The sequence below is a fragment of the Halichoerus grypus genome, chromosome 4 (genome assembly GCF_964656455.1).
Source record: "Halichoerus grypus chromosome 4, mHalGry1.hap1.1, whole genome shotgun sequence".
Lineage (NCBI taxonomy): Eukaryota > Metazoa > Chordata > Mammalia > Carnivora > Phocidae > Halichoerus > Halichoerus grypus.
This window is the reverse complement of record NC_135715.1, coordinates 148,923,340-148,948,910: the sequence shown is the minus strand read 5'-3', so window position 1 is coordinate 148,948,910 and position 25,571 is coordinate 148,923,340. Positions and strand designations below refer to the sequence as shown.

General features: G+C 36.1%; 1 protein-coding gene across 5 annotated transcripts in view; it reads right to left on the bottom strand.

The window, feature by feature from the left end:
• Window positions 1–25,571, bottom strand: part of GULP1 (GULP PTB domain containing engulfment adaptor 1) — a 271,805-nt gene that overhangs the window by 155,831 nt on the left and 90,403 nt on the right. For 4 of the 5 annotated variants that reach the window (XM_078071085.1, XM_078071086.1, XM_036119950.2 and 1 more), the window contains one exon: window positions 13,878–13,977. The exons of the other annotated variant lie outside the window; for it this stretch is intronic. The gene's annotated coding sequence lies outside the window, so the exon portion shown is untranslated. The remainder of the gene's footprint in view (window positions 1–13,877; window positions 13,978–25,571) is intronic. 5 annotated transcript variants of the gene reach the window in all.

Below are 25,571 nucleotides of genomic sequence, written 5' to 3'. Positions count from 1 at the left end.
GGTGTCACACCCACCTCTGGTTAGCAGTCCTCCACTGTGCGTATCTTGAGTTGCGGTTTTCAAATCTGATAAATCAAATCTGACACTGTATCCTTTTCTAAATTTCTCATACTTTTTGGCTTACTGAGGGTAAGCATAGTTCTGAACGGAATTATATATATTCATTTTCTGTTCTACCCAGGAATTTGAGGTTGTAAGTGGGATATTACCATGTGTGCTTGGTTTATCGTAAGGAATATAAAATCTGTAATTTTCTCCACAAAATATAATTTAATGTCAAGTATTGGTATAAATTATAAAAGTGGGTATCAAAGCTCTCTTAATAATCTCATTACCCTGAAAATTTACTATTGCCATTTGCATTAGTGTTAACTTAGGGCACAGAAGTGTCTCAAAATGCTATTTTCATACTTTCTAATTAAACAAAATAAGAGGTCTATCTGGGAATCTCTTTAAATGATACATAATAGAAAACATGTAAATAAAACTAAAAAAACTGAATACTGGGTAGAAGAATAGAGTTAAGGGATTTGAAATGAATGAAATATGAGGAGGGTGGAAGATATAAACGTGTGGGAGATGAAATATGTAAGGTGTCTAGCATACAGCTGATGTCAGATTGTCTCACAAGATCACAAGGGAATACTGACTGGGTGGTTTGATATTTTTGGATTAAAATACTTTTTCTTATGTTAACACATGTCTTTCTCTTGCAGTACAGTGGATAAAATAAGGACTCTACTTGGGTTCTAATCCTATCTCTGCCATTTGACCTTGGGCGAGTTTCTCTCTTTGTGCCTAAGCTTTCCCATCTGTACGCTGAGTTCTTTACCTAAAAATTTCCATATGAGGATTAAATGTGTTCAGTTGTACAGACAGCTTACAATAGTACCTGACAGACTATATAATATCTAAGTGCTGCCCTTTATTATTATTATTAATGCTGCTAAGTATCCTGTGGCAGATTTTTGATAACTCAGGAGTTTAGAAAACTCCACTTAAGAATGGGGGAAAAAAGGCCTATAAATTCCAAGCAGACATACTGTCTAGTAGAATTCCAGGCCCATAGTATTAACTGAGTCAAATTTTTATAGGACGAATCATCTAAAATATTCTTGGGATAATCTAACTAAATAATATAAAGATATAAATTTGCTTTGAAAAAGTCAAAATCCCAATGAAATGAATGAAGTTTATATTCCCTTTCTATTATAATTATTGTTATCTATATTTTCTTATAAAATAATTAACCAAGAAACTTATCTCTAGTATATCTATTATGAAGTATATTCAAAATTATTTTTATTTTTTTTTAATTTTTTGTTGTTTTTTAAATTAATTTATTTTTTATTATGAACATAAAATGTTTTGTTTCAGGGGTACAGGTCTGTGATTCATCAGTCTTACACAATACACAGCACTTGCCACAACACATACCCTCCCCAGTGTCCATCACCCAGCCACCTCATCCCCCTACCCCCCTCCCCTCTAGCAACCCTCAGTTTGTTTCCTGAGATTAAGAGTCTCTTATGGTGGGCGCCTGGGTGGCTCAGTTGGTTAAGCGACTGCCTTCGGCTCAGGTCATGATCCTGGAGTCCCTGGATCGAGTCCCACATCGGGCTCCCTGCTCGGCAGGGAGTCTGCTTCTCCCTCTGACCCTCCCCCCTCTCATGTGTTCTCTCTCATTCTCTCTCTCTCAAATAAATAAATAAAATCTTTAAAAAAAAAAAAAAAAAGAGTCTCTTATGGTTTCCCCTTCTCTGGTTTCGTCTTGTTTCATTTCTTCCTCTCTTCCCCTATGATCCTCTGCCTTGTTTCTCAAATTCCACATATCAGTGAGATCATATGATAATTGTCTTTCTCTGATTGATTTATTTCACTTCAAAACTATTTTAAAGAAAGAGACTCATTAACAAGTCAAAGTATAATTGAATTTTGAACTGCCCTTAAACAGCAAAATTTTTATATTTCATCCCAGGTTAGAATTAGCAAATAATTGTATTAATGAGTCAAGGCAAAAAACAATGCTATTTAAGCAATTATCAAAATTTGAAAGAAAAGAATACTTCCCACATAAATGTCAAATAATTCTCCTTTCTCAGGTACTAGCCAGCATTTGGCCTTTTATTAAAATTATTATGTGACATTAATTACCCTGTGTTATCTCTTGGTAACTCCAAAAAAAGTAAATAGCCTAAAGATGGCTTGAGAGTTTTAACTGCATCTTCATATCATCCAGGATGTGTTAATGGAATAGTTGTTTAATATTCTGAAACTGGGTGGGGAAAAAAAAAGAACATGCAAATATGTTCCGTTCTCACAGCACGACCTTTGGATATAATAAGGTGGATTTAATATTAAAGCTCTAACTTTGCATTCCAGAAATCAAAAACCACTTCAGTCTTACAGAAATTAGTAAAATCTGCACAGAAATGTTGTCTAATCACCTTACATAAAGTAACCTGGGATTACCAATGACAAATTACATAAAAGGATCTATTTCTATGTTTTACTAAATTGCTCTTCACTCATATGGTTTTCAAAATCAAGTGAAAAATGCTCTCAATGTGCATTTTTTTCTACTTTTCGTTCAAAAGTAGTAATTTTTCTCCTGATTTATCAAATGGCTACTTAACCAAGCTGAGGATATACAATCCATACCCCATATATATTTCAAGGTATTTTATGGAATACCTGGCTCAGGTGGTATAATTCTTTACTCATTCACAACTCTTTTTCCTCCTAAGTCAAAAGATACCCAATCCTTGAAATCAATTACTTATTTTTAGAAATACTATTCTATAAAAATTCTATTTTGGGTACATTTTATGTGCTAAAATTTACCTAAAAAACACATTTTTTTTCCTGATTATAAAAGCAGTATATGCTCATTAGGCCACTATACTTTAAAAACAAGTTTAAAATAAAAAAAAAATTAAAGTCACCCAGAAAGAGCCACTGCTAACACTAAAATCCACTTACTTTAAGTATTTCATATTAAAGGTAGCCAGATACATAGTGTTGAGATCTTACTATAGATAGAGCTGTGTGTCCCAGTTTTGTCCTTTTCACTTTTGTTCTATTTTCATTTTATAGTGGTTTATTCCTATGTTATTATTCTTTTTTTTTAACAGAAATATAACTCAATGCTGTATTACTTTCAGGTGTACAACATAATGATTTGATATTTATATACATTATGAAAAGCTCACCATGATAATAAGCATAGTTACCATCTGTCACCATACAAAGTTATTACAGTACTATTGACTATATTCCCTATTCTGTCTTTATATCCATGTGATTTTTTTTTTATAACTGGAAGTTTGTACTTCTTAATAATCCTCTTCACTTATTTTGCCCACGACCCATATCCCCCTCCCCTCTAGCAACCACCAGTTTGTTCTGTGTTCATGTACCTGTGTCTGTTTTGTTTTGTTTGTTCATTTGTTTTGCTTTTTAGATTCCACATACAAGTGAAATCATAAGGTCTTTGTCTTTCTCTGTTTTATTTCACTTAACATAACACCCTCCAGGTCCATCCATGTTGTCACAAATGGCAAATAAATATTATTTCTAAATGTCATTTTTTCACTCTGCATAATATTCTTTTGTTGTATATTGTAATAATACAAAAAATTTTTTCAAATATACTCAACAATTTCAGGTACTATTTATGTGCTCATACTTCCTTATTCAACAGCACCTGTCCCATATAGAAAACTGCTTCTTGAACACACTCATTTAGAAGCACCAGAGCAATCAAAACTGAAAATATACAAACTGAATCCATTATTTTGTTCCCAAGTCTCTGTCCCTGTATCCACCTGTCTCTGTCTCCCTGTCTCTCTCTCTCACATTTCCAATCTCAGCACCTACAACCATAATCCATAGTCTTAGAAGCTAGCACCCTGGGCCATAATAGTTGATTCCTCTTATCAGCCTCTATCTGTAATTCACACGAAATCGATTCCCCTTTTCAACATACCAGAATTACATTTATTTCCCTTCAGTCCCACCAGCATCTCCTCCACCAAGCCTCTGTTATTTCAAACCCAGATTACTGAACAGTTGCCTAGCAAGCTTTTCTTTCTCCAGCATTGCTCAAACATTGCTCATCTCTACACTGCACCCAAAACGATGTCCATAAAACAGAAATCTGATGTGGTCGTTCACCTGCTTCATTCCCTCTGGTGGTACCCCACTAACATTTAGGATAATGTCAGAGTCCCTACATGCTCCCTTTGCATGTGCCTCATTAACCTCCTCACCATCATCTCTCCTCTGCATGCCTCACCCAGCCCTGGGTAATTTTTGCTCCAGCTCGACTGAACTGCTTTCAGTTCTTCTATTGAACTATGCTTCTTCATAAATGCTTGCAGCGTCTACCAAACATCCCCTTCCTTCAGACTGAACATTCACCCTTAGTTTAGACGTTGTTATGTCCTTTAAGTAGCCCTCTCTAGCATACCCCAAGTACAGGCTCAGGGACTCTGCCAGGAATAGTATCCTGTACCCTCATAGAGTGGGTCAAACAGCACGTTGACAAAATTCATGTTCACTAAGAACTTCAGCATTGACCTTATTTGGAAATAGGATCTTTACCGATGTAATCAGAGATAAAATCATTCTGGCTTTAGGCTGGACCCTAAATCCAATGACTGGTACATTTATAAGAAGAGGAGAGGAGAGGACACACCCAGACACACAGCGAGGAAGGCCATGTGAAGAAAATGGAGCTAGAATTTATTTACGCTGCCACCGAGTCCAGGAACACCAGGAGCTATCAGAAGCTAGAAGAAACAAAGAAGGATCCTCCTCTAGATTCTTTGAAGGGAATGTGACCCTCCTGACACCTTGATCTCACACTTCTAGTCTCTAGAATTTTTGTTGTTTTAAGCTGCCCAGTTTGTGGTTCTTTGTTACAGTAGCCCTAGGAAACTCATCCACCTCTTACCTTAAAATTATTGCAATATATGAATTGTTGTCTTTCAATTCTCTCCAGACCCTAAACTCCATGCAAAGCAAGGACTAACTGTTCCACAGCTTCATGTTCACTGCTAAGTACAGCAACTGACATATGACAGGCAATTAATAAACATATGCATAAAAGAAAGAATAAATTTCTCATAATAGTAGATATCTACTGAAACCTGAGTAACACTATTATTTAATCCAAGTTTAATTTTCCTTGCAAAATCTTTATTATTTGAGATATTATTGCCATTGGAGTTTGCTGGCTTTCAAATGCCAGCTCTGAAGAAGGGTTTTAGCAAACATCTATTGCTTTTACTGCCCCATATCTCTTCCCCCATCCTGGTCTCAAAACTTTCAAGTTCCTTTTGGGAACCCATCCTCTCCATGAGTACACAGTCTCCAGAGAATTGTTAATCAAGTGCCCCGCTTGCTGGCAGAGGGCAAATAATTCAAACTCAGCCATGCAGACTCCCTTTGTGAATGTGGGAGGGACAGCACTGCAACACAGGATTGGTCCAGAATTAGCTGCAGGGCAGTCCCCTTCAGTCTCCCCCAACTTCCTGCTTTCTAGGCCCACGGAGCAGTTGTGACTCCTCTCCGTCCTGAAAACAGTTTTGGCTGATTACCTTCTGATTCTCCAAACTAACTCCTATTCTCTCAGCAGACTGCCTTTTTTGCTTAAAGTAGCCAGAACTGGTCTCTGTTACTTGCAATCTAAGAACAGTAATTGCCAGAGAGAGACTCTTCAAATGTAGATGTGATTACACGGAGTACAGGTTGCTTGTGTAAGATTGGTGTTCTTTCACAAACGGTCGGTCACCTGATCAAAAAGGTTCCAGTCTAGATTGTTGAGCCACCTAACTGATGAACCATGCAATCTACAATTCGGGATTTGCCAATTTCCCTCTCCGATAGAGCCATTTCCATTTCTTCATGCATTGCACGTATTAATGTAAATCCTATTCTTCTCCCTATCTATCTTTAGGGATATCTTTAGGGATAAAAATTATCCTTTTAAAAATTCATCTTATTTTTCACTAACTAGATTTTCTCAATGTAAATCATGCTCTAAAAAGCAAATTAAAACATTTCATAAAAAATGTTACCTCTAAACAAGTAAAGGCTTTGGTATAATATATGATACCCTTAAAACAGGAATTATTAGTTTACATTAAAAGGCCCATAGTTCACCACTTTGCAACACAGAGACCAAGATATTTGACAAAGAACCACTTTGCTAGGTTGCACTATTTCATTCAAATAGCAGTTAATTTATAAAGAAGTCATCCATTACAATTACATATTACATAAATGTACAGGACATTTATTCCTTTAAATCTCTTCATTAAATGAAAAGTAATGTTATTATATGGATAAAGATTAATCTGAACATCATTAATTACTGGAGAAGTATCATTTACATATACAGATATACTGAACATAAATTTTAAATGTACAGCCAAAGGTCAGTGGCAGCAAAACGGTTTTCTTCAATTTCTTCAATGGCTTAAAGGTTATTTTCTTTTGTATTTAAATTCTGATAAAGCATAATTCATCTCCTGAATAGAATTTGAATTAGCTCTCCACTGAAGGATCTCCCTCGAGACTCTCTTCAGACAAGAGTGCTTTAGTCTTATTACAACAGAAAGGGGCAGGAGAATTATACTTCTAGTTCTTTTCCGCTATTTTCTTAACATTGCATTACATTTCTGTCATCTTTATTCTACTCCTCACTATCTTGAATGACTACATTCTATTCCTCACTCTTTCTGCCTAATAGATTGTAATGTCCATGAGGATATATCTTTTAATACCCCTAAAAGTTTAAAACCACATTCTACTCACAGTTGAATCTAAACTTCATTTATGATCTCAAAAATGAAACTTTCCCTTTCCGTCACACATTCTTGACTTTCTACTTCTGCACATTTACACTTAACAGGCAGTTGCCCTCACCTACTCCTAAATTTCCCAGTCTTGCCTCATGATGAGTCCATCATTTCCTTTTCTCTTTTCCTGTTTCCATCTGAGGCTAATTGGTAAAGTTAGCCATTCTATTGATGTTAGGCTTCTTCTGTCTTCAACTCTTCCTTCTGTAACATTAGTTACACAGCTGGAAACCTATTCTGTCCTGGTCATGATATTAGACATTCTGCTCGTTGTAAAAACAAGCAAAACCTGTTTGATTACTGGAGAAAGAGAACCTCAGACAAAGGCAAGCACAAATGAAAGAACACAATATATTTGGACAATTTTATATAATTTTATTGATCTACATTAAAGAATGATTAAAGATGAAGCTTAAATTTTATAAAGTCAAGATCCAGATGGCAAGGGTCTTCTCTTTCCTGAGAATGTCACATAAAGGGAGTGGCATAATCCTATTCGGGTTTTCAAAAGCCTCTTTGCCAGGAAAGGTTTGAAGGGGAAAAACTCAGAACAGTCTGACAGCTTAGCAGCTATCTGGCTAGTTTGAAGAAATAATAGAAACCAGTAATCAGTAAAAGAGAGACTGCAAAGAGAGATAAGTGAGAAAATTTTAAGGAGTAGAGTGAAAAAGACTGGTTAACCAACTACAGGTTATAGATATTAATAAAAAAAAGAATTCAAGTTTAAGTTTCCCAATCTGACTATCCAAATGGATAGTAATTCTAACCAGAGAGGTAGGATACTTTAAAGAATGTGAGACAATTATAATCTCTGACCTACTGAGTTGGGTCCATCGACATAGATACACCAAACAAATGGACGTGTCTAGAAATCTGATAGAATAGGCAGCCCCTAAGATGGCTTCCAATAATCTCTGCCTCTTGATATTGATGCCCTTTTGTGATCCCCTGCCCTTGAAGGTGGGCTGGACCTATGACTCACTTCTACAATACTGAAGACGGCAGAAGTGGTGGTATATTCGTTTCCTGTGGCTGTCATAACAAATAACCACAAACTGGATGACTTAAAACAACAGAAATGTATTCTGTCATAGTTTTGGAGGTCAGAACTGAAATCAAGGTGTCAGGAAGGCTACACTGCTTCTAAAGGCTCATAGGGAGATTTCGTTCCTTGCCTCTTCCAGGTTCTGGTGGGTCCAGTAGTCCTTGACGTGTGGTGGCATCACACGAGTCCTTCTTCTGCCTTCACAGGGTCTTCTCCTCTCATAAGGACACAAGTCATTAGATTATTAGGGCTCCTCTAGTTAATCCAGGGTGTTTGCACTCAAGATCCTTAGTCGAATTACATCTTCAAAGACTCTTTCCAAATGTCACATTCACAAGTACCACAGGTTAGGACTGGAACATATTTCTGGGGGCCATCACTCAACTCACTGCACATGTAATGACACTTCCTACATTTGGTTGTAAAGGAATGTTGTTTCCGTAGGCGTGCTCACTTTTGCTCCCTCTTGGACTGCTTGTCCCAGGGAAAACTAGCTTCCATACGGTGAGGCAGCCCTACAGAGAGGCCCCCCCCCGCCCCATGGCTGAGCCTGGAAGTGGACTCTTCAGCCCCAGGTGAGCTCTGAAATGACTGTAGCTCCAGCTGACAGAATGACTGCAGCATCACAAGACCAGAGCCAGAGGCACTGCTAAACTGTGTCCAGAAACTATAAGATAATACACAAGCACTGTTCTAAGCTGCTAAGTTTTAGAAGTGATTTACCATACAGCAATAGAAAACTAATATGGAGCTCACAAAAATGTCAAGGCTAGGTCAAAAAGAATTAAGACAAGCCATGGAAATGATTCAGTTCAGCATTTAAGAAATATTTATAGAGTATCCTCTATAAAACTAACATTGTGGTGGGTTTTATTTAGATCTAAGTTTGTATCTGTAATGATAAATGATGAGCCAATCCCCAAGAATCTTAGAGTCTCAGGGAACGATAGACAAGACCACATGCACGGTACGACAGAGGAATGTAAACTGGGTTAAGGTACATAGCACACAGAAGAAGGATCTGGTCCAGGTTCCAAAAGTCAGAGAAGACTTCCTGGAGAAGGTGAATTCTTAGTTTCCACAAACTGACCTACCTACAACTATATATTATCAAAGTTCCCTTCCTTTCAACAATGCAAAATTTAAAATACCTCTAAGTAATAAGGACACTTTTCCTGTCCATTACACTAAGACTCCTATAATAAATTTATCTAAGTTTTTAGGGCAAGAACATATATCCACTTCTGCTGTGCTGAAAAGGCTAAGGCTAAATTAAATATACAGTGATTATTAAGTTCATGTTTTGTTTGGTGTAATTTGTTTTCACCCTTATTGTACTTTTACTTTCATTTTAAGGAAACTCAAATCACTTTTAATAATAAATAAATGAATCCTCAATTATATAAGGAATTGCAATGAAAGCAATAAACAAAACACAGTGAGAGACAGCAGAAAAATCCTCAGTGTTCAAAACCAAACCTATAATTTTACAACAAAAAAAATCTCCCTTTTGCACTATTTACCTCATTTTTGTTAATTCCATCAACATGCCCCTCTTGCCTAATGTAAAAGACCCTCCCCTTAACCTCCCAGCACTTATACCACTGCCTTAGTTTTTTTTTTCCAGTCAGATGTTTGCTTCCTTTTTTTTTAAGTTTATTTTATTATGTTAATCCCCATACATTACATCATTAGTTTTAGATATAGTGTTCCATGATTCATTGTTTGTGCATAACACCCAGTGCTCCATTCAGTACGTGCCCTCTTTAATACCCTTCACCAGGCTAACCCATCCCCCTATCCCCCTCCCCTCTAGAATCCTCAGTTTGTTATTCAGAGTCCATAGTCTCTCGTGGTTCGTTTCCCCCTCCGATTTCCCCCCCTTTCATTTTTCCCTTCCTACTATCTTCTGTTTTTTTTTTTTAACATATAATGTATTATTTGTTTCAGAGGTACAGGTCTGTGATTCAACAGTCTTACACAATTCACAGCACTAACCATAGCACATACCCTCCCCAATGTCTATCACCCAGCCACCCCATCCCCCCCACCCCCCACCACTCCAGCAACCCTCAGTTTGTTTCCTGAGATTAAGAATTCCTCATATCAGTGAGGTCATATGATACATGTCTTTCTCTGATTGACTTATTTCGCTTAGCATAATACCCTCTAGTTCCACCATGTCATTGCAAATGGCAAGATTTCGTTTTTTTGATGGCTGCATAATATTCCATTGTGTAGATATACCACATCTTCTTTATCCATTCATCTGTTGATGGACATCTTGGCTCTTTCCACAGTTTGGCTATTGTGGACATTGCTGCTATAAACATTGGGGTGCATGTACCCCTTTGGATCACTACATTTGTATCTTTGGAGTAAATACCCAGTAGTGCACTTGCTGGGTCGTAGGGTAGCTCTATTTTCAACTTTTTGAGGAACCTCCATACTGTTTTCCAGAGTGGCTATACCAGCTTGCATTCCCACCAACAGTGTAGGAGGGTTCCCCTTTCTCTGCAGCCTCGCCAACATCTGTCGTTTCCTGACTTGTTAATTTTAGCCATTCTGACTGGTGTGAGGTGGTATCTCATTGAGGTTTTGATTTGGATTTCCCTGATGCCGAGTGATGTTGAGCACTTTTTCATGTGTCTGTTGGCCATTTGGATGTCTTCCTTGGAAAAATGTCTGTTCATGTCTTCTGCCCTTTTCTTGATTGGATTATTTGTTCTTTGGGTGTTGAGTTTGATAAGTTCTTTATAGATTTTAGATACTAGCCCTTTATCTGATAAGTCACTTGCATATCTTTTCCCATTCTGTCAGTTGTCTTTTGGTTTTGTTGACTGTTTCCTTTGCTGTGCAAAAGCTTTTTATCTTGATGAAGTCCCAATAGTTCATTTTTGCCCTTGCTTCCCTTGCCTTTGCCGATGTTTCTAGGAAGAAGTTGCTGCGGCTGAGGTCGAAGAGGTTGCCGCCTGTGTTCTCCTCTAGGATTTTGATGGACTCCTGTCTCACACTGAGGTCTTTCAACCATTTTGAGTCTATTTTTGTATGTACTGTAAGGAAATGGTCCAGTTTCACTCTTCTGCATGTGGCTGTCCAATTTTTCCAACACCATTTGTTGAAGAGACTGTCTTTTTTCCACTGGACATTCTTTCCTGCTTTGTCGAAGATTAGTTGAACACAGAGTTGAGGGTCCTTTTCTGGGCTCTCTATTCTGTTCCATTGATCTATGTGTCTGTTTTTGTGCCAGTACCATACTGTCTTGATGATTACAGCTTTGTAATAGAGCTTGAAGTCCGGAATTGTGATGCCACCAGCTTTGCTTTTCTTTTTCAACATTCCTCTGGCTATTCGGGGTCTTTTCTGGTTCCATACAAATTTTAAGATTATTTGTTCCGTTTCTTTGAAAAAAGTGGATGGTATTTTGATAGGGATTGCATTAAATGTGTAGACTGCTCTAGGTAGCATTGACATCTTCACAATATTTGTTCTTCCAATCCATGAGCATGGAACGTTTTTCCATTTCTTTGTGTCTTCCTCAATTTTTTTCATGAGTATTTTACAGTTTTCTGAGTACAGATTCTTTACCTCTTTGGTTAGATTTATTCCTAGGTATCTTATGGTTTTGGGTGCAGTTGTAAATGGGATCAACTCTTTAATTTCTCTTTCTTCTGTCTTGTTGTTGGTGTATAGGAATGCCACTGATTTCTGTGCATTGATTTTCTATCCTGCCACTTTACTGAATTCCTGTATGAGTGCTAGTAGTTTTGGGGTGGAGTCTTTTGGGTTTTCCACATAAAGTATCATATCATCTGCAAAGAGTGAGAGTTTCACTGCCTTGGTTTTTATTTACATTATTCTCACCCTAGATAAAATTTCCACTGCTTCTTGTTTGAATTCTTCCAATGTTTAGAAACACTGCTTCCTCGGTAACCTTGATCAGACTTGATGTCTTTGAGAAAACCCCACCAGTTGATGATCTAGTACCTGCATCTCTACATAATTAGTTACCAACTAGTCTATCTAAAAACATGAATAACTGGAAGCGCCTGAGTGGCTCAGTCGGTTAAGCATCTGCCTTTGGCTCAGGTCATTATCTCAGGGTCCTGGGATCGAGTTACGCCTCCTAGGGCTCCCTGCTCAGTGGAGAGTGTACTTCTCCCTCTGCCCCTCCCCCCTCAAATAAATAATTGAAATCTTTTTTAATAATGTGATTCAATTGTTACACTATTTATTTGTTGGTCATGCATGTCTCATCCCCCACACTACAACCTCCTCAGGGATAAAGATTATGTCTTCATCTTTTTTTCTACAGTTTCTCAAGTTCTTCAAGTACGTGGCAAACAGCAAGTGTTTAACAAATGCTGATGAAAATGAAAGGAAAAGTCTACAAATCATTCTCCCTTCCTTTGGGTTTGCTCTCCCTTCCTTAGTCTAACACACATATCACTTCTATATTAAGCTTCTTAGAGGACTGCATGGACCATCTCATTCCCCTGCAATTGTTCCTTCAATGTGTAATGATGAAATATAAATGCCTAAGTAGACAAATCCAAATACAGAACATATTTCCCATCACTTTGCTATATCTACCTTATCCTTCCTATTTCCTGAATACCGCCCTTTCTTTCTCAGCTGTGTATCTTTGCTCCAACTTCGCCCTCCATTTAAATGTTCACCCATCAAAGTTCTATCTACTCTAAAAAGCACAACTCAACTGGGCTCTCATTTGTGAAGTGTTCTTGGCACCTAGCACATTCTACTTTTACCTAAGGAACTGAAATAGGTTTCTTATCTTGCCACATTTTGTTGAAAATTGAAAGAGGTAAGAAAATACTTCTATACCTTCCTGTCCTTAATGTCTACCATCACCACCACCATCAATAATAATCAAATAATCATAGCGCTTAGGCTATGTATGATATAGTACGATATCTTAGTACGATAAGGCTTAGTACGATAATAAATTTTCACTAAATACTAATTGAATAAAATATATTTGTTATCACTTATAAATAATGTATTTTTAGACAGTGCAGAAAGATTATACATATGTAATATTTGCTTTTCTTATACACTTGGTTATGTAAGGGATATATTGGCCGAATATATGTGAGTAGAGAGTGCTACTGCTTACAAGTAAAATTTAGAATACTGACTTAATTTTGAATTTTTTCTTCAACACAAACTAGGTTTTGTTTGGGAATTTCTTTGAATGAAAATATTTTAAGTCATGGATCAATAAACATTTTCAAAAATGGTAACAAAAACTGTAACTCATTACTACTTTCTGGAGGTAAATTCAGAAATAATAAAAAGCCTTTGAAATATTATAGCCATTGAGCCAGTGATGCTAATTTTAGTAACTCTCCCAATGCAAAATGAGTGACGTACATACCAATCTATCTATAAAGATATTGTCTGAATAATAAACACAATCTAAAAAATATTTTAAAATTATTTGTTTATATTAACAAAAAAATATGAAACATTAATTCATATTCTCAGAACAAAATAGATTTGTGACAAAAATAATAAAGAAATTCAGCAAAGAATACATATCCTAACTTTGTTTAAAGGGGAAAACCAACAAAACATTAAGTGATATAGAACAAAATGATAACAGAAGTTTTTTGTTTTTATTTATTTTTATTTTTTTTTAAGTAGGCTCCATGCCCAGTGTGAAGCCCAACTCGGGCCTTGAACTCATGACCCTGAGATCCAGACCTCAGCCGAGATCAAGAGTCGGACACTTAACCGACTGAGCCACACAAGCATCCCAAGAAGTTATTTTTAGAAAAACAGGCTCATTTGTGATTTTAACTTTATTTTGCTTTAATGTATTTTACCATATTCTGCAATAAAACTATGTTTTTAAATATTTGGTACAAAATAAAAACATTATTTACAGTTTCAAATCTTTTTTCAAAATGGTGGTAAGTATATAAACAATCACATATTCTTACCTGGGAGTGCTTGAATCCAGTTGAAAGAATATGCAGACGCTTGACTTTGAATAGTTTCAATCATACAGTTGCCATTTGAGTTCCTCAATCACTTTCTCTCCTATATCAGAAGGAATCACATATAACTAAAAATAAAATTAAAATTGGACTGAGTAGAATTAACCAATAATTACATTTATGTGTATTTTAATTCAGAGCTTATGGTACATATTCTAAAATTCTAAGTATGTTTCTTGTGAAAGCTCAAGAAAATTACCTAATAAAAAAAGTGGTAAAGCGTGTAATTTTTTTGAAAAGATAAAGTAACAGATTGCTAAATAAGATCAAATACCAAAATTGCTAGATAGTAAGTTAAGTGTTTTAACTCATGGATATGTTACTATGAAAGCACAGTGATAGCTGGTTGACAATACACCCCTTCCCCCTACAGCTAGCCCCTGCTATCTCCTCCAGTCAGCAGCTAATTAAACCAACCAAGTGCATACTCCGTCCCTGATTAAGAAGATGAAACAGAATTTTAGAAAGCACTGATCTATTTTAACTTTCATTCCACTTCCACTGCTAAGGAGAAGCATTTAGGTAACTTATCCTTCTATTCATTCTCATGCTATATGTGGCTGATGAAGATTTTTACATTTTTTATTCCAGCAGATGAAAGGAAAAAGCCTTTCCAGATGCAACACAAATTATGCCTTCCCTTAATTTGGTCACTTCAAATGTACCTCTGATATAAATTTCAAATACTAGCAAAAATATTCACAGTATAGTATCTCTTCTTGTCAAAATAGCTGTTTTTTCTGTTTTGTTTTGGCAAAAATACAAAAATGTACCTCACTCTTTTGTTCTGCTTCCCTCCATAACTTTAATACAGACTGTTGGTAAAGCCAGATCTATATTTTTGACTTTCTCAAATTATAGACTAAAAGCAGATCTCAAATATTTTATTTCTGCCTCTTTGTGTCTTAGCCATGTGAATATTCTGAACACTACCTTTTTCCCTCTTAGCTACAATTTTCTTTAGAAGTCTGTTTGTCTATTTTTTCATGCTATTCCGGTTCATTTTCTAACAAAACTTTAGAAAGAAAAGAAAGGATCTTCGTTTAGGTGGCCCCAGAGGCAAAGTCTGACGTAATAATTCAAGTAAATAAGTTTGTTTGGGAGACACTAAAGGAAAGGGTTTACAGACAGATCATCAACAACATCTACCACAACAGACAATGACTATAAAATTTGAATTAAAATATGAGCATGGTTTATTGTAAGGCCATATACGGGTATTTTATAATTTTAGTGAAAAAAAGTTTATCTACCCAGTGATGCCTATTGTTTATTAAATCACATGGTACTCTCTTAGCGTTTACTAAATCTTAGGGTATATATATGATACAATTCATTTTCTCGTTCCTCAAAATGTAAAGGCTCCATTACCACATACCTCTAGCTTTAGAATTCAAACATGACACAGCTAAAAGGTAACCGTGAAACTATGTCATGATTTCCAAAGTGACTAACTAGGTCATTTTTCTGTTTTGTTTTAGGGAGAAGGGAGAAAAGGAGAGACAAAATTAGTTCTTTTTTAACATAACGATAATTTTTCTATTTTGTGCAAATATTGGTCTTATGAAAATAAATAAGAAAGAAATCCCCTAAGATAACATAAGTAACAAGACTATTCCAAAAAAATCCCATTCCAAAATATTATAGGAAAGTAAATATTTTCCTTAAAGTGGTTAATTCAATTTAACATCCCCACAGTTTGTATTTCTATCTCAGATTGACTGAAATCCAGTCTTACTGAGAAAATGTTTTCAGCCTAGAATATATTATGCAACGTGACAGAATAAAGAAGAGCACGAAAATATCCACATTAAAAAACAAGAATGAACTTGTGCCTACTTCTTTCTTTCTTCTTGCAAGAAAATGACATATACTCTGAAGTGGACTGTCCCATGTCTGATATGATTAAATTTGTGCACATAAAGAGCATTTTCAAATATTCTTGCAAAAAATGAGATGTGCTTATGGGTTGTTCTTTTGATTATATTTTTATTTTAAAATATAAAATCTTGTTTCCAACTTGATTCTTAAAATTTTAGTATGAACATAATACACTCAATTTCATCTTATTTTGCCACCATTTATTATATATTGATATGAAATTTGAAGATGTATATGAAATTAAGTGATGCCAGTCATTTCTTTACCAGAACCTTCATTTTTCCCAACAGTGTTAGTTTAAGAAACTAACATGATTAACATTGCAATATGACTACATGCTTCAATCTGTTAATGCAACATGGTATCTTTAAGTATTTCATACACAGTAAAACCAACTAAAACAAACAAGCCAGGCTAAGACATATTTCTTCTTGTCATGAAATGAAATAGAAACCAGCATTATCATGATCTTAAAACTTTCTCAAAATCATTTTGCTACTTATTTTTCTTTTTATAGCTAGCCCCAAGAACTTAGCAATATCCCAAACTAATTTACAAAATGTTGCAAAAGAAAGTTTTCCTAGATACTCATCTTTTATTCTCTCTGGGCAACTAAATTCAAAATATACAAAAGCAGATCTTTGGCCTGTGATTTTCTTTTTCCTTTTTTTTTTTTTTTTGTCCTGTGATTTTAATTAAGTAAATACTGTAATTTTCATTCTAATTATTCAAGCAGAAACCTGGCATTATTATAATCCCTCATTTTCTTTACCCATTGTCATAAAGTTAAATCAGAATAAATTCTATTCTACTTAACACAAAAGACGCCATTTTGTTTCTTCTCCCAGTTCACATCCTCACCAACCCATTAGCAGTCGGCCATGAGCTGAGTAACAACGAAGTTGGTTGTATCACCCTCTGGACAAAGTCCAAATGACTTAGCATGCGTTAGCATCTTAGTCCAGATGCCTTAGAATCTCTTCTTAATGATGTCTTCTCAAATGTTTTCACTCTAATGCCCCAGGGAAAAGGGTATACACTGTCACAGGGGCTCGGCACAATCACTTCCTGTTCATTTTAGTCTTCTCACCGAGGCAGTACATACATACATTCATAACTATACCCCTATGCTCTAAGGAATGTAAAGTTGGAAAATTAATTTAGTTCATCAGACAAATATTCATTGAGCATGTACTGAATACCCAATTTTATCAGTCATCAGGGAGAAGAAAATAAGTCCACGGCCACCTTTGCATTCATCAATTGATAAGGATGATGTTAACGGCAAGGTCAAGTGCAGAAGAAACGTAGAAATGTTTAGGAAAGTCCCACTAGAAAAGATGGAATCTGTGAACCTTCAGTTTAGAAGTCATCCGATGAAGAAAATGGGAAAGGCCACAGTTGGCAGAGGGAACATCATAAGCAAAGGCACAAGAATAAGAAACAACATGCCACCTTCAAGGATAGGCAAGCAGTTAGGTATATAGGATTTGAAAAGAGAATGTTTACAGAATTGTCTTAGAAGAGATTTTAGCAGTAAGGTAAGGCCATATCGGGAAGGTTCTTGAACGCCATGCCGTGAAATTTGGATTTTACCCTAAAGATGGTAGGAGTATGATAAAACAGGAAAGTGGAGCAAGAAGATATGTATTTTAGGAAGATCATGTGGCAAATGTGGCTCTCAGGAGATCAAGAAAGAGAGAAGGTGAGATAAGCAAACTGCTGCTTAGAAATCTATGTATATTTGTTAAATGGTAATGCAAAATAGAAATAGACTCTAGGCATTCATATTTGTAAGAGGTAAACCTGGAATGGTGCTTGGGATTTAATTCATGTAGGAACAGAGCAAGACCAACACAACTCTGGCCCTGGGCTTTCCTATTCTCAGAGATGTCAGTCTGGACCAAGAACTCCTACCATCTGTTGTCATTCAATGTGCATGTTAAGTTCCCTTTCCTCAGCTCTCATTATGGAAAGAAAAAAGTGACAGAGGATGACACATGACAAACTATTTCAGAATTAATAACAATTTTAAATTCGCCAATTTAAAAACAAATTCAACCTAGTTCTTTCCTCTGAATTTGACATGAAACTTTTAGAGGTGCTTTCAAGCTGTCACCAGCAGGAAATTTTCCTAATTAGAAGAAGTTGGAGAACAATTATCAAGTCATTCACCCTTTCTGGTGAAATCGGTGGGAAACACAAGTCACTTTCTGTGAAACTTTTGGTTATTATATTTTTCAGCCTAAGTAGGTTAAGGTAGAGCCTTTGTTCTTTTTTAACATTAACTCTTCACAAACTCTGGTCTCTCAAATATTAAGAACCTTTTATGTAAAAAACACAACCCATGGGCGCCTGGGTGGCTCAGTTGGTTGAGCAACTGCCTTCGGCTCAGGTCATGATCCTGGAGTCCCTGGATCGAGTCCCACATCGGGCTCCCTGCTCAGCAGGGAGTCTGCTTCTCCCTCTGATCCTCCCCCTCTCATGCTCTCTGTCTCCCATTCTCTCTCTCAGGTAAATAAATAAAATCTTTAAAAAAAAAAAAAAACAAAACACAACCCAGGCAATGAGACTGATCCGAAATGCTGACAACAGGCCACAGGTTAAAAATTCATGACTTAAGTTAATGAATGATGTAGGGCAGAGTGAAATTCATAGTACGGTAGAGAAACTTTTTTAATGCAATAGGAATTCGAAGAATAAACTAAATCTGACTAGGGAAAGGGATGGAAATCTTAGCAATGTTTGGAGGAATGAGGAAAAAAGAAGAGCAAGAGAGCAACAGGAGACAAAGCTATTCTCCCTCAGTCAGTCATCAAAAGTTCTGGGATTTACTCTGTTTGAGCCAGGAAGGTGACATGCACATCCCCAACCAATCACTGGGAGTGCAGAGTCACTGAGTCACTTTGGCCAACCAGGGTGCATTCCTGGAGATACAGATATGGTCAGTTCTCCTAAATCACATGGCTACTACACAGGATAAAGGTGATTCCACCAAGGAAATCTAATTTATTATGAATACAGTGGTAGGGAAATTAACAAATAAACACTAACTCTACATCATATGAATTTAGAAAGAAAGACATGAGACATTCCATACACAGTAGTACTCATTGTGCCTGGCACATAAAAATAGAACTCAGTAATTCACAATCATTTTATTACTTCTGCTATCGTTCCATACTTACATATTACAAAGAAAACTGCAATACATATCACATAAATATTTGTGTTCGTCTCAAATTATTGCTTTATTAAGGCTTCCTAGAAATGAAATTACTAATTCAAAAGTATTTGATCTTTCAGGTGTTTTCATACACATCACCAAGTTGTTTTCTAGAAAGATAAACCAACAAAGGCTTCCACCAACAGCAGATGATGATGCTAATTATAGCCATCCTTGCCAGCAACAATTTTTTTCTTAATCTTTGACAATTTGATTGTTCAAAAATTTGTCTTTTTCTAAAATGTGTATTTATTTAACTGCAAGTAAGGTACAACTTTTATGTACTTAATTTATTAAATACTTATTTTATAATTTTTATTTTCCTTTTGGTGTGCTGTATTTATATTTTAATGAGGTTTTCTGAGATTTTGATACAAATATATACCTCAAAGCCTTTGGATTTTTATTCCCTCTGTCTTCATTGCTCTTCTCCCAAGTAACTACATTCACCACTCAGTTCCGTCATTAGATAAGGAAAGGTTGGTTTTCAGTTTCCCTTAATGTCAGTTATATTTTTTACCTACAAAATAATGTAAGTTGTTAGTCCTTACTTTAAGATCTTAGCTCTGAGCGAATACAAAGGCATTAAAGCAGCTAACTCATTATCAAAGGTGTCAAAGAATTTTATTTAATGGTTGTATCTGTCTAATATATTTTATAAATTTAATTAGCTTTAATTTTTTAATTAATCATCTTATTTAGTTCTAATACTAGGATTATTTCTAAAACACTGCCAATATGGATTTCAACACCACGTTCTTTAAAAACAGAATTTTTTCCAAATAGTCTCCATATTTGAAGCTCCCTCCTTCTGTCCTTCCTTCTTCCCTCTTTTCTTCCTTACTTTCTCTGCACTCTTCTTTCCTTCCTTCCTTTATCTCAGAAAACAAAATCATGAGTTACTATTCTTTACTATAGTATTTTAATATATCAAAACATACTCAGGAGACTAAAAAAAAAAATTATAAAACACCTATGCTAAAAACCACCCTTAAGTTTTGAAAATCTTTATTACTAAAAAAGTTGTAAAACTATATAAATATATTTCAGTGTTTGTGGAAATGGAGCACCTCTTCAATAAATGCTCTTATAAAGCATTTTTGTAAATAGCCACACAACAGAGACTGCTGAAATGAAGGAAATCAAGAAACTGTGGTTGATTCCTTAATAAAAAATTGGGGCAGAAAATACTCATTAACTTGAGTTACATAAAAAGTCATTAGCTTAATTTTTCCAGTCCTGTGGAGTTTAATTTTATTCATGTTAATATCTATGAAGTATGTAATGTATTTAAAGGCAAATTTCAGTGAGCTATAATTCAGTGTTCCAATTTCCCACAGTTAAGGTGGAAGATGGGAAGGAGATTTTTACTCATCTTTGTCTCTAAATTAATTGCAATAACACTATAATTGGATATAATTAACTTAAATTATATAAACACTGCTCAATAAAATCTAGAAAACCTTCTGTATCAATATAATTCAGCACATAAAAAGTATATAAATGCATCTACTATTAACTAATTATTATCTTACAGATGAGGAAATAGTCTTTTGAGGTGCTATCATCCATAAGTATTTTATATGCTGACTGGTTATGTTTCAAGGCCTTTCTTCAGCAATCAAACATTTTCAGTATCAAGATTTTGCAACCATCCTTTATGTTGATCTGCTATGAAATATTAGTGTACCATTTTAACCTGCTGTTCTTTTGCTCAATGGTATTTTCACCTTACAGCATACATTGCACTCTTCATTTAATTTAATATATACATACATTGCACTTTCCTGCCATCACGTTCCTGTGGGAAAAAAAAAAAACAAAAAGCAAACAAAAAAACCACATTCTCATAACTGCACCCTGGGTTTTCTTTGCAGACCTATACTCCTTCCCTTCCTCCTGGTAGTTATGTTTGACTGGGGCTGGCTCTAGTGCTAGTTCCAAGACTAGCCTGAGAGTACCAGGACCCTAGTCATAATTAGTTACTCAGGAATGGAAATGTGCCCTAAGTTAAAATAAGGAAAATCAAATCAGCACCTTTTTCTACAACTATATGGAAAGAAGCAATCCCTTTCCATATGAGTTGATTAAATTGAGGATTGAAAGACTGATGGCTGTTTTGTCCTCTCATTTCCTACCTTCAAAAGAAACCAACTCAGCGAAAAACAGAGCCATGAGAGAGAAACAACTGAGTACCTGGATTCAGCCTTGCCTGAAGCATCACTCTAGAACTTTGAACTGTAATAACCAATATCTATTTTGTTTCATTTAACTGAATTTTAATTGGTTTTCTGTCAAGTTCAAGCAAATGATCACTCTGGAATATATGCTATTTACTAATGTATAATATGTATTTTATTGAATTTTTTTTTTTTTAAAGATTTATTTATTTGACAGAGTGAGAGATAGCGAGAGCAGGAACACAAGCAGGGGGAGTGGGAGAGGGAGAAGCAGGCTTCCTGCCGAGCAGGGAGCCCGATGTGGGACTCGATCCCAGGACCCTGGGATCATGACCTGAGCTGAAGGCAGACGCTTAACGACTGAGCCACCCAGGCGCCCTATTTTACTGAATTTTTTTTAAAGGCTTTATTTATTTGTCAGAAAGAGACAGCATGAGCAGGGAGGAGGGGCAGAGGCAGAGGAAGAAGCAGCCTCCCCACTGAGCAGAGAGCCTGATGCGGGACTCGATCCCAGGACCCCACGATCATGACCTGAGCCAAAGGCAGATGCTTAACCCACTGAGCTATCCAGGTGTCCCTATTTTATTGAATTTTCATTTGACTTTCTCCAAATTGAGCTAACAGTATAAAATGGGCCAAATAATTGAAAGATACATTAAAAAAAAATGTGTTCTACAAAATTGTTATTCAGCTACTTTTTTGGTGTTTTGAAGGTATCTGCTGCTGTTAGAAGCTGAAAAGGACATGAAAGGTCAGATGAGTCTTTAGTAGGTTTTTAATAATTAAGAGGGCAGAGGGGCACCTGGATGGCTCAGTCCGTTAAATTACCAACTCTTGATTTCACCTTGGATTGGAATCTCAGGGTCCTGAGATCAAACCCTGCCCCGAGGCTCTGTGTTCAGCGGGGAATCTGCTTAAGATTCTCTTTCCCTCTTCCTCTGCCCCTTTGCTCCTGTCCTCTCAAATAAATAAATAAATATTTTTTAATTTTTTATTTAAGATTTTATTTATTTATTTGAGAGAAAGAGATAGCGAGAGAGAGCACGAGTGGAGGGGAGGGGCAGAGGGAGAGGGAGAAATAGGCTCTCTGTTGAGCCTGGAACCAATGCAGGGCTGGATCCGAGGACCCTGGGATCATGACCTGAGCCAAAGGCAGACGCCTACCCAACTGAGCCACCCAGACACCCCATAAATATTTTTTAAAAAATAATTAAGAGGGCAGAACTTACATAGTTTAAAATGTTTGCTTTTCTTTTTTGTTTTGCTTTTGTTTTTATTTTTGAAAACGTTTGTGTTTTCTTAAGAAATGATATAATATAGGGGTGCCTGGGTGGCTCAGCCAGTTAAGCATCTGCCTTCGGCTCAGGTCATGATCCCAGGGTCCTGGGATGGAGCCCTGCATCGGGCTCCCTGCTCAGTGTGGAGCCTGCTTCTGCTTCTCCCTCTCCCTTTGCCCCTCCCCCTGCTTGTGCTCGCTTGCTCTCTCTCTCAATCTCTCTCCCTCAAATAAATAAATAAAATCTTTAAAAAAAAATGATACAATACGGGCTTTCATGAACTTTAGACTGGAGCGTTATATCTTAACTTCAATTGAAGACAGCATAAATGTGATTGATTTAAATAACTGGTAAATAAACAGATTCAGGATGGATATGAACAACTTTATAAATCTGATATGCAATAGGTGATGTGGAGCATTTATTAATTAAAAATTACACAAGATGAATAATCTCTCTTAATTCCTGATGAATTAATGTTATGTTTTACATAAAAGCAAATAAAGACCTGATTGGCAGCTTAATAGAATTATTCCTACCTGATTCTACTCTAATAAGTTATTTTCATATTTCTTTGGAACTTTTCACAAAGACAACACCTAGGTAAACATTGTGCCTTACTAACTGGTCATAGAAGTTTCTAGGGCAATTATTTATGTTGACACCCAACCCTTTAATAGCTTTTCCCTATCTGATAAGGATTTGATATCTACTATGTAGTATCTGAATGGCCTATCAAAAATAAAGACTTGGGGGCGCCTGGGTGGCTCAGTTGGTTAGGCGACTGCCTTCGGCTCAGGTCATGATCCTGGAGTCCCTGGATCGAGTCCCGCATCGGGCTCCCTGCTCGGCAGGGAGTCTGCTTCTCCCTCTGACCCTCCCCCCTCTCATGTGCTCTCTCATTCTCTCTCAAATAAATAAATCTTTAAAAAAAAATAAAAAAAAATAAAGACTTGGAACTATCACTGTTTACAAAGCTGGAAAAATAAACCCAACTTTATTTTATAAGAGACTTAATAAGGATATATCAAATACCTGGGTTTATAATTTCACAATTTATTTTTGAAGACTCAGTGCACAAAATATCGTAAGGCACCCAGAAGTTCTCCCCAAATAAATGTCAGCTATAAAGAAAGTTTAGCTGAGCAAATCTCATTTTCTTTTTTCTTAAATAGGTTCAAATGTAATATGCTATCTAAATAAGCATTGTTCTCCAAAGGTACCTGATCCTTCCCTAGAATTTTCTTCTCCATTTTCCCCCTCTTTTAGACTTCAGCTCCATCTCAAACAAAATTCAATAAACTATAATCACTGAAGAAAGAGGTCATAAACTGTAACTCTATGTTTGAATCATTCCTTCCCCCAACTCCACAGGATAGAGTCTATGCTATCAAATGAATACATAAAATACTTATAAGAAACAAGCATTATATTTACCCAAGCTAAGAACTTCTCTTCAGCCTCCTCTGTTACACATTTTCCTCGTCAATAGGGAATTATTTCTATCCAGACAAAACATCAAAGAGATCTCTAGTTTTTCAGTTATTCTTCAGTTACTTTGTGATAAATGAAGATGGTTTCCTATCTTGCCTGTGAGCAAAGAAGATTGCAATCATCTCATTTGAACCTAATCTCCCCAAGTTCCAGAATCCAATGATATGGTTTAGCATAGATAGAGCAGGTCTTTTCTTTGTTCACAGATTTATCAAAAGAGTAAAACGTGTGGAAATGTCATCATAATTAGGTCAAGTCTAATTTCATTTGACAAATATTTTACATGTAAGGTAGGTCAAAGTAACCAACAGAGCACTTGCCACATGATGCTAATAATACCTATGCTTCCTCTCTCTTGGGGTATTTTCAAACGAGCTATCTATCTATAAAAGCACTTTCAGAAATGTAAAGTACTATACAAATATGAGATCATGTTACTAGCCGAAAAGGATGCATTCCAGGAGAAGTTATAACTTGTGCTAAAAAAGTAAAATTTACAACCAAATTCCCCTTTTCCAACAAGTGATGTCAGAGTTCCACACCTGCAAGTAAAGTTTCTGCAAAGACATTTCATAAGAATTCAACACTGAGCCACAGAGAAAAGAAGATCATGTAATATACCAAGTGTATCTGATTTCCGAGCTCTGAGTAGTTAGAAGAAGTAAATGACCAAAACGCAGTCTTCCAAACGCTCTAAATCTATTATTAAGTAGAAAGTACTAATGTTAGCCACAGCGGGTCCCTCTGGAAAACTCCCGACTCGGTAACGCTAGGTAAACCAGTTTTTAGCTCTTTGCTATGCATGAAAACACTTAAAATCGAATCAGTACAGTACATTCCTTCAGACTATGAAGACTTCATTTCATTCAGTTACTTAAGATCATATTACCAAGAGCACATCTCTGTTTTGCTATAACCATTTACAGCAAAAAAAGCAAAATGAAAGGAACAAAAGCCTTCCAATCTCATAGACTAAAGCAAAAGGAAACCATGACCTAGCTACCTGTGGGATGGACTCCCCTCTCTAAAATGTAACTGAAAGCTAGTGCACTAGTTTATAATAATCAGTGATATTATGAATATGCTCCTTCCTCATCTCTACCCAGTTTTACTCATCCAATGAACGCTAATGAACACCAGCTCAGTGCTGTTTACTGGGGATACAGATGAAGTCATGAAGCTTCTCATCTAGCAGAGGAGTCAGCATGCATACGAACTCTAACTTGCTGTTATAAACACCAAAATAGATGTCATCCTATTAAGCACTTGCATCTAACTTAATTCTGAACATGTCTCAATGGTGATGAACATGTAAGTTTAACTTTTCAAAATGTTTTCACGGTTATAATAACATCTTGTTTTTCAAAAACAGCCCTGTCCTCTATGTAGGGTCCTTCTTTTACCAAAAAAGAAAATCAATACTGAGAGATGAGTTACAAGCATCAGAGCCAAGATCACAACTCAGGAATTCTGACTCTTTTTATTTCCTTTTCACAACTGGAGGATAACCCTCTAGTTTGCATGCTAAAATCCTGTGTACTATTTATCATCTTATTTCACTTTTTTTTTTTTTTCCAAA